General features: G+C 30.7%; 1 long non-coding RNA gene across 2 annotated transcripts; it reads left to right on the top strand.

The window, feature by feature from the left end:
• Positions 1-7,183: 7,183 nt before the first annotated feature.
• LOC149880710 (uncharacterized) lies at positions 7,184-9,275 on the top strand. Of its 2 annotated transcripts, XR_016445742.1 has the most exons (3): positions 7,184-7,355; positions 8,487-8,561; positions 8,645-9,275. It is a non-coding gene; the product is annotated as an uncharacterized LOC149880710 (long non-coding RNA). The 2 variants fall into 2 exon arrangements; XR_016445741.1 differs by lacking the exon at positions 7,184-7,355 and having other exon boundaries at positions 8,374-8,561.
• Positions 9,276-10,987: the final 1,712 nt, after the last annotated feature.

A 10,987-nucleotide genomic window follows, 5' to 3' on the forward strand; every position in this document is an offset into this window, starting at 1 on the left:
ATCGTAAATTGCACTTAAAAAATATTTTCTTATATTTAGAACTTTAACATTTGAATTATCAATTTCTTTATTGGTTTAATTTTTTTAAATCATTTTATTTCTTTAAAATTTTTAAAAATCTATTTCATAGTCTAGTTTTTCTTTCAAAACTCTGTTTAATTCTTTTATTTTATATTTCTGTAAAGCTTTATAAAATGTACATCGGTCACCGTAAAGAGCTCTGATCGCCGCCATCTTGGGAGGCCAATTTTAGCTTCAACCTTTTTTTGAAAATAACAATAGAATACGCTATCCAGTTATATTTTGAGATCAATGGGTCGAAGAGCAGAGCTGAGTGTATAAACGAGAGCAGTCATTGGAGCATTACATGAAGAAGGTTATTCAATGCAAAAAACTGCTTCAAAAAACTTATGTTTCTCAAAGTGCAATCATGGGAACTTTGCTAAGAAAGTGCGAAATACTGCTTATAAGAGTCGTCATGGTTCTGGAAGGCCTAAAGCAACTTCAAAACAAGTTCATCTGTATTCAAAGTAAGAAAAATTGTATCCTCACTACTGCAGAAATTTGAGAACTCAACTCAACGCGAGACACCACTATCTGTTTCAATTGTAAAGCGACAGCTGCGTAATTACGGTTTAAAAGGATGCGTTGCCGCAAAAAAAAACCATGACTACGCAAACAAAACAAAGTTAAAAGATTGAATTAATAAAAAAAAAACACACACACACACACAAAAGAGATTAGATAACTGAACATTCTTCTAAAGTTTTGTTGATAAATCTGAATATAATTGATAAATCGAAACTGATCAATCTAAGTTTGAAATTTTTGGAGGACATCGACAATGTGTTTGGTTAATACTTGGTCAGCGAACGCACGATTAATCAATGTGCTATCCCAGCAGTTAACCATTGTGGAGGGTTGGTTATGTTCTTGAGATGTTTTATAGGGAACAAAAGTTGGTATTGTAGTGTTTTAAGTCTTCCAGCAACAGCCTTGCAGACGGCCCACTCCTCTCCAGGGAAGACCAAAAACACGTCGACTCCGAGTTTGTCTCCCTTTTGAAGAGCGGGTAAGAAAAAAAGAAAAGTATCAGTTTAATACAAGCACACCTGCGTAGGGCAGCTACACTTGATCTAGATTGGTATTCATATGCATAATGGACGAAGATATGTACTGCAAAATTCTCTAACAACACGCTTTTTTGTGTGGAAAACGATTTGTGGTTCGCGAATTTTTTTTTTAATTAAAATAATGATCCGAATTACAGTTCTAAATAAGGATGGAGTTACATTTCAGCTGAAGTAAAGTCCAGAGAACTAAAATATATGAAATAGCCTCCTTAATCTCTTGATTGTATTTCGATCGAACTATTCAGGGACGAGTTGGACAGAAACGTGAGTAAAATCCAACCAACCAATAAAAAACAGCACGGCACGTCTTTAAAAATTTGTTGGAATAAAATTACAAAGAAATAATTGAGGGAACTAATTGAGAGAATAATTGATGGAACTAATTGCCAAGAGTATGTGCTGCTATTATAGAGGCAAAAGGTGGGTATTTTGAAGAATCAAAAATATAAAAAAGGTCCTAAAAAGTTTTGCAAGAGCCAAAATGTTTTGTTTCAATAATTACTTTTTTTTTTTAATAAATAATCCTACCAATATACAATAATTATGGAAAATCGCTTTTTTTATTGCATTAATTAAAATTGTGAAGTAAACGTAAACCTTCGACCAGTATTAGAGTGACTCAATACTTGCAAGAGTTTGGAAATTATTGAGAAATGAGATCCTAATGAAGAGCTTATCATCAGCAGTTTGTGCTAGATGCAAATAATTCTTCTTCAGATTGAAAATGGGGAGAAAACAAGTAATGATCTACCTGACGCTTTTGATTTTTACTAAGCAGTTCATAAAAATCTAACAAGATCAAATCCATTGTGCTGTTGCCTTATTTGTGAAGTTGCTCGTTTTAATACAATCACAACATGCCGATGATCAAGCCAACTCTGTTCCTTTCCCATTAGAATACTACCAGTAGTAGTACAAGATTATTTACTGCCCCGCTGTTCAGTTAAAGTGTATTAGCGTTATTGGCAGCCAATTGGTCCAGGGAAAGCACTCCAAATCCCTGAACTATTCTAAGTGTATAGGAAAATCTTCAGATAGTTATTAACCAATTTCCCGTACTGCAGAAACTATTGCGTCTAATGTGATCAAAACAAAATTTGCGGGATTTGATGATGAAGGATCAAACGCTGTTTTAGCACAGAAGGGAATGACTTAACTGTTACGAAAAGTGTCACTTAACAACTATCCTTAGTCAAAGCAACTTGTGTTCTTTGAACCACCTGGTCAAACAAACTTGGTATTTACAGGCTACTAATCCATGGAGGAAAATTCAATCAAAACCAATGTATATATCTCTTAAACAACGTATGCCTTGATTTGCCAAAATTAAATTTAAAGGTGGAAATCTTATTGCTGCATTTAAAATAATGCAATCAGACAGACATGATTAGGAATGCTCTCAATTCCTCTTATACAGATTTTATAAATTCTTTTGAGAGAGCATAAAAAGTAATGTGAGTAAACATTAGAATCAATGCATTGCTCAGGACATCTCTCAGCTGCACTGACATCACGGGACCAGTGGGGCGTTTTTTCAGTCATAGATAAGCTGAGTTTTTATGGTGACAGAGCTGTCGAAAACAAGGTTGCCGAAATGATAAACTGTTTTTCAAATATTTTGTGTTTATTTAATTTTTGTTATTTAATTGTTTAATTCTTACATTATGTTTTTGTGGTCTTTTCTAGGGTTTTTATAATTTATTTTAAACAATTTATTTTATGACTGTTTAAATAAATAAGGATGAAAATAATAAATTAGAATAATATTGATAAAAAAAATCTTTTTTTTGTTCAAGTTTATTATTTTAAAAAGAAATAATTATTTAGGTAACATTACTTTAATCAAACAAGATTTTTTTTAAAGCTGTTCCTCTATTAATCCTCATCTCTTCCCGGCGATTTTTTTTTTCTTTACTAAATTTAATTTTTTTCTTTATTAATTTTCTTTTTTTATTAAATCGCAATGTAACGCGGATGTTAATGGTGTAATAATTTTTTTTTTTTTTTTGGAAATTTGCGATGATAACGTTAACCCCTTACCATTTGCAACAGTAATTTCTAGTGGTTATGAAATAAATTATGAACAACTTAATGTGTATGCCAAAAAAATGCAAGCCTGATTAATTTTCTTCTCATAATATCAGATCCAATAATAATGGTATTAAACTACTTCGTAAAATTTCTCCCACTAAATTACTTCCAGACATAATTCATTTACAGAGTGTTAAAAATCCAAAGATACCTCAATAAAAATCCAAATTTTCTTCGCTATCTGAACTGATATTGGTTCAGATAACGAAGGATCTGGAATTAGTATCGACTCAACCTGTATCGACAACTTTGTATATACAATATAACATTAATAACTGTGTAATGATTAACTATGTGAAATATAATGTAATTACAACATAATAAAGGTCCTAATATTATCTATTTTTTACGCTCTTTTATTCTAAATTTATCGATTATTGATTCTACTGCACTTTAATTCAAACTGTTATTGTTTTTTAAACGAAAAATGTTTGTGGCAGTAATATATTTGGTAATCTAAATTCGCGATTTTTTGCCCCCTTCCTCCACCCTCTACAATAAATGGATAGCGCATTAGATAGAAAGAAAGCATTTTTTTTAAGCGAATAAGTTTTAGCTGGCGCCACATTGGTGGGGACACGTTTGAAAGTTCAATTTTGAAACTTAATAACTTTGAAAAAAAGACTGGATTGAGCCTGAACTATTTGAATATCAGACTTGTCAAGTTTGGCAACTACTTGAAATCGCAAAACTTGAAAAGAAAATTTGATTGGCTTTTGAAAACTCGATAAAACTGATTCTCAAGCAAGTTTATCGAGTTTTTCGAGTTTATATTTTTTTATATCTTTTTATATATTTTACTTTTAAAAATTTAGTTTTCCCACTTTAATTTTCACATTACTCTTACAAGAAAAATTAAATTCAAAACTTTTTTTTTTTTTCTAAACAAAAATAAAATTAAAAAATTTAAAGTATTATTTTTTTATTTGTTTATGAACAAAACCGATTTTTATCTTTTGTTAAATATTAACCCAGTTTAGTTACAGTTCTTTTATATTGTTAACAACATGTTAACAACATAAGGATTTTAAAAGTTATTATTTAATGTTAAATTAAAAGTAAAAACGTGTTTTGTTCAAAAATATTAATTATTCATAATTGTTCATAATTATTCATAATTGTTCATAATTATTCATAATTGTAATGACTGTTCACTGGAGCTACTATTGAGTTAAAGAACAGCTCCAGTTGTCGACTCCTTAAGAGTTCGGTAATCCAAAGAAAATACATTTTGATTTCGGATTGGCATTTTTAATCAGTGATGATCTTCCTTTTAATACATCTGTAGGAAGAGGATTTTGTAGGCTCATGAACATGGTGGATCCAAAGATGACAGCCAATAGTTGGTTCTAGATATCGTTTAACAAAATGTAAAAAAGTTATTCAAAAGACATGGTGCTACGGTATTTGTAACTGATAGGTGGATAAGCAGGAGCAATGATCCCTACATGTCTCTCAAAACGTATTTCATCAATGAAGATTTTTAACTCAGGAATTTTATTAGTGGGTTGAAAACCTTTTAATGACTCTCAAACTAAAGTTCATTTCAGTACAAAGTTAGAGCAACTCATAGTCATTTTTCCATTGGAAATGTTTAGTAGAAACAATCGCGGTTTCTATTATCAAGCTAGCCGTAGGATGAAGCACAGAGATTCAAACTAAAATGTTTTGTGCTGATCACACCCAAAAAAGTGTAAGTTTACCCAAGATGTAATCTCAGCTACTTACAAATTAGCTACAGAATCCAAACCCCTCATTCCTTCAATATCATCTCCATTTTATAAGTAAAAAGATTCAGTTTTCCAAGTTATCAGGTCATATTGGTTGAACACGATGAAGTTTAGCACCGTTTAATCGTTTATTACTCAAAAACTGCTTAGCAGATTTTTCTAATTTTTTGCAGTAAGAAGCTGATGTGATGTTGCTTGATTGTATTGGTGTTAAGTATTGGTTATCATTGTTATTTGGTTAAAATAAATAAACAAGTATTTAATCGAGAAATTATTTTGGAACCCTTTCTTCAAAGTTCTTCGTTGTCACAAGCTGACATTTCAAAATTGTTGCTCGATCTTCAATTGGATTTATTTTGCAGCAATATAAAGAGACTCGATCTATTGAAAGAATAGCAGAAAATGGAAAAAGAATGCAGTTTAAGAAAAATATAAAGCAAAATCAATCATTCGATTTATAAAGGCAAAACTATATCAGTGATTGATCTGATGTGAGATGTGATGTGAGATGTGAGAGCGGTGTTTTTAATAATTAAATGATTAACAATCAAAGTTCGTTGGCTGGTTTGCTGTATATTTGTTTGTAGTATGTAGCTGTAGTATGGTTTAGGATTTAGGGAGGTATGGGTCTAGTGTTATGTGTAATGGGTTAAGGTTGTGTTTGTCGTCCTCAGTATATTCTACTACACAATATAACTCAATAAACGTTCTATTAGTGTGTAATGGTTAGCACTTTTTTATTCATTATGTTTACATAAATTAAAACTCTCTTTTGCTTCTCTTTAAAACTCCATCGTCTTCCTTGTATCTGTCTCCCTCCTCTCCTCTCCCTCCTCTCCATTAATTTCTATTTTTTTGAGCTTTGATAGTTTTTGGTTGTTTTCTGTTGCGATACCTATTTATCATTTGTTTATGAGGCCGGTTGATGAGTCTTCATGGTTACGTTTTTTCCCAGTTGTTTTTTGTTTTGTTTAATTGTTTTTCTTTCCATATATTATCATTTACTTACGTGACAGGTTGGTGAATCATATTATTTAAGTATTTAACATTTCTTTTTTTTTCGCTTTATCATTTATTTATATATGGCAGGTTGAATAAGTCTCCGTGTGTACGTCTTTTCATAGTTGCTGCTTTTAACTTAATTCTTTTTGCTTTATCATTTATTTATATGAAGAGTTGGCGAGTCATCTTGAGTGCGTCTTTTGTGATTGTTGTTTTTTTTTAACTTTATTCTCTTTGCTTTGTTGTTTATCTATATGAAGGGCTGACGAGTCATCTTGTGACTTTTCACAATTACCAGGCCAGCGATATTTTTATCAGTCGAGAGGTAGATATGCCGCCAACAAACTCAAGTATATTCAAACTGAAAATTTTGCTCCAAGTTCCTTCTATGGCAAGCAATTTGCTAGTGAGGTTTGAAAGGTGAACCAAACATTACTCGTAAGACTTTGAGCTCGGATTTTTATATAGAAGAATGCTTAAAGAAACGCCATTTTTGCCATTCATCAATGTTATATTATACCAATCCAAACAGCCTAGTTGAGCTTCAAACTGGTAAATCCGGCTCAGGATTAAATTTGACAGTTATCTCAGCACTGATTTGATTTCAAGAAACACAAAGATCTTGAAATCATGGAGATTGGTGGCCAACACTTAGCCTCTTCTTGCAAAACTTGCACGTAAATTTTTTTTGCATTCTAGCCTCCTCATCAGCATCAGAAATAGTTGTTTTTGGGTCATATCCAAACGAACAAGCTTCATGTAAAACAATGCTGAAAAACCATGTTTATGTCCGAGAAAATGTTGATTTTGTCTTTCATTTTTCTGTATTTGGTTTGAATTCTCAAAAAAAGTAAAAGTGTTAAACAGCTTTGTTAAATCTTATAAACTTAATAAACTTGTAAAACTTGATAAATTCTTTAAACTCAAACAAAATATTTTAATGGAAATGATACTTGACAAACTCGAATCATTTGATAAATTTTATTGTTTGACACACTTTCACCATTAAATGGGGTGACTTGAGCCACTTTTTATAATTTAGTTGCAAATTATTTTCTTTATTTGCAATTGATAGATCAAAATATATTACATTAGGCAACAATTTGTTAAAAGAACTAAACACAGTAATAAAAGAGATAATTCGCAGGGAAGCAAAATCACAAATAGTGGCCAAATTGACGGTATCGAAAAACTTAAATAAAATTTTTAAACTTGAACTCGCCATATTTGACGAACTCTCACGTGCTTACACATCTGAAAGTCCAACATTAAAACCAAGTTTAAGAGGAGTTTTTATTTACCGTTTTCATTTACCGTTTTTATTTATCGTTTGGAGTCTATGAAACTTATGCAAAAAGAAGTGGAGAAATTGAATATGAGATAAATCTGTTGATAAATGGTGAACAATTTTTAAAATGTTATTTTCTCTCGTAAATCCTTATTTATCTTATAACACGAAAACTTAATCGTATATATTTTGTTGATCATTGTCGATTAATTGTTACTTAATCTCAAAAACCTTTATTTATCTGTAATATAATAACAATAAGCTTTTTTTTTTTCAAAATTTTAAATGAAATTTACAAGAACAATTCATAACTTCTTAACTTTATAAATACTTTGAAAGACATGCAGGTCAGTTGAAATCTCCTACAATTAATATAATCCAATCAAAAATGAGGTTATACATTTTTCTAAGCTATATATATATGGCCGATATTGCTTGCTAAAGTTCAACAGTCAGTTCAAAGGACTCTTTTTAATCCAGTTAATCAAACAGTAAAATGGTTTCGGGATGTTGATTCGCTTGCTACAACCTTCGCTTTTTGCAACAGATTTAAATAATACACCAAAATTAATGCTACATCTCTTAAATATTATTTTTTTCTATATAAATGCTTTCATTATTTTCAAACCTCAAAAACCGTCAGGGTTTTTGAAGTTTGAAAATAATGAAAACATTTGATTGATTTGACGGCCTACTGCCAATAATGAAAACATTTGCTTGATTTGACGGCCGACTGCCAAGTTTTTATTATTTAAGAGTTAGAAATTATTCATGAAAATTTACTTGTTTTCATTACAAAGCTTCATATTTAATCTCTTGGGAATGAGAACTTTTTTCTTGAAACTTTGGAAATGTAAATAGGAATCACTTCATAATAAATGCCTAAGGTATTAAAATCCGGATTAACCGGATTAAAAGGCCGGATTAACCATTTTTGAAAGCCTAAGGAAAAACAATATTTGAAAAAAAAAAACCTAAATATAAACGTTGTAGGTCCACTCAATGTCTTTAGTATGTGGATGTCTATATTTCAAAAAAAAAATTTATTAAAAATTCGTTGTCAAAATTGTTCTAAAAAGAAAAAAAGCGGGCACAAAAAAATAAGTGGGTTTAGGTTTATTTAAAAAAACTAAATTTTTTTTTTCTGTTTCAAAGTTGCAAAATAAGTAGATTTTTCATCAAACTATGTTCAGTGCAGAGATTAGCTAGATTAATTTGTGACTCTTTTCATTGTTGCGAAAGAACGCTCTCCTTCACAAGAAGCAGCCAAGATGTTTAAGTAAATCTGAAATGCAATGCATACATTTGGGAAAACAAGTTAGTCTTTTTGAAGTAATATACTGCCATATTTGTCCCACTGTTTTTACTTGATGCCAATTTACTTGATGATTTGTTTTTAGTATTTTAAAGAACGTGATGATCTCATCCGTGAAATCCTCTTCGAAATCACAATGATCGTTTGCAAAAAGATCACCGAAAATGACGAGATCATCGAAGCCTGGCTTTTCAAGAAAATATTTTATGCCTAAGATTTTATCACTTGAAGAAAGTTGTTTGGTCAGCTCCTAAATAGAATCAAAAGAATCGCTCATAGGGTCAAGACGTCGTTAACTTTAGTTAAAATAACCGAAAAAAGAAATTGGTTGCACGTAACATTCAACTGAAACTGACCTGACAAGATTTAAATAACCTAAAGCGGAAGGGACATAATCTGCAAGTGGATTAACTTCCAACACTCGAAGCTAGTAGAGCAGCCCTTTGTTTGGTTAAACAACTTCGTTTGTAGTCTCAAAATTCGAACTGCTGTAGACCATTTGTCAGAATCAAAAAAATTTAAACTTAAGGTTAACTGAAATTCATTTCATTAACAGACAACACATTTGTGAAATGGTCAAATGATTTTTAAATAGTTTGAAATAACTTGAAATGATGAAAATTGATGGAAACTGTGCATTTTTAAAAATACAATATATTAAAAAATGTTTTCTGTGCTGTACAAAAAACTTAAAAAAAAGCATATCTTTCGGTGTACACGAGTAATGGCTAATAGTTTGATACGGTATTATTGGAAAAGGAATAAATTAGATTGGTTTTAGAAATAGTTATGGGAACATTGGTTTGAGGGAGGGAACGGGATAAATACTATAATTTCCATCCCACTTTTATATTAAAGTTGATTAATTCATATTTTTAATGTTAACATTGCTGGTACAATAGTGGAGATAATAAAACAAAAACTAAAATCTCATCAAAATAAAAGCAAGAATCAAAAAGAAGCTCAAGAGTTCGTAGAGTAAAAAATTAAAGATTTGTTTGAACTTAGCACCTCCTTTTTCAAGATTTTTAACCGTTTTGCAAATTGAGAGGAAGAACAAACGTTGTTTTCGCTATTTGCAAAAATTCCTGGGAACATCTAAGTTTTTAATAGGTCTTACAATTGCCGCTTCGTAAATTTAAGCTCGGAGAGGTTTAGTAAATTTTTTTGATAATATCGTTAATAACACAGCAAAACCGTTTTTTTTCTTTCTTTGTTTCCTGTAGCATGAAACCAAAGTCCGCTTTTAGCGGTATGCTTTAGTGTTTGCAATTTGAATTTTATCGATATTTCTGAAAATACATTTTTGATGAATATTTTCTACATTAAGTCTGAAAAGGTCATCATAGATCTGTTTTGTTTCAGATCTGATGGTGGCTTCTTCAAATAGATGTAAATGTCTAAATGATCCTAACCCTTTCTTTTATATCGGTGGCTGCTCCACCTGCCAGCCAAACACGAATTATTACGAAGCTTGCAAAACTTCTATAAATCCATCATAAAGATAAAATTCAATTTTCGATTTATTAACCAAGGCAAAGAGTAGGTTCCACATTGCGAGTTTTAAAGAACAATTTTCTAAAAAGAGACCTATTTTCATCTCGTCTGTTCTAAAGATATCATAATAAAGTTATTATCTAGAAAAAAGTAAGTCTCCAGCTAATTGACTGATTCCATATTCTGAGTTGATTCCCTTTTTATCTTCAGAAAAAGAAGACAGCATACTTAATACAGAAATTGAACAGAGAGTATCAGATGCTGAAGACTTTACATCTAATGCCAAAAATTTAAAAGGTCTTCAGTACTCATGCGGCACTTTCGAAGGAAGAACCCTCCGAACTGTTTCATAAGGGTTTCATACTTCAGAGCGATATGTGTAATCCAAAACGAAGCCTCAACTGTATTTTTATTTTATTTTCTGTTGCTGTTTGATTATTCTTTGTATCAACGATAACTCCATTGTAATAAGAAAATAGTAACTTAATGAAATATCGTGTAGACAAGTGGATCATTTTTTTAAGGGATATATAAACGGTATTACAAACGAATAACAATTTAAAACTAAATTTAATTAAACCAAAATTTTTCAGGAAAAAAAAGCTTAAAATATCTGGTAAAAAAAAAAAAGCATACCCAAATTAGGTAAGAACAAGTACCAGAATGCAAATGAATTTTATGTTCCTAAGTTTAATTAAAGTTTTATTATAGTATAGCTTGTTTATAAAAAAAAGTTTTTAAAGAATAATTCAGGCAATTACAAACCTGATTTATGTTGTCGACCTCAGTGTCAGTGCAAAAAAAGTCACTTCTGAAAAATAGTCAGTTTTGGATTTTAAAAAAGTTGATGCATATTTTCTAGCGTCGGATGATTTTTTAAAAGTGATCGGAACTTTAGGTTGTTTTTGAAAAATCCGGCGCTTTGGGACTA

The sequence above is a fragment of the Hydra viridissima genome, unplaced genomic scaffold (assembly GCF_058129835.1).
Source record: "Hydra viridissima isolate aposymbiotic clone 2 unplaced genomic scaffold, HvirCarnegie_v1 scaffold_12, whole genome shotgun sequence".
Lineage (NCBI taxonomy): Eukaryota > Metazoa > Cnidaria > Hydrozoa > Anthoathecata > Hydridae > Hydra > Hydra viridissima.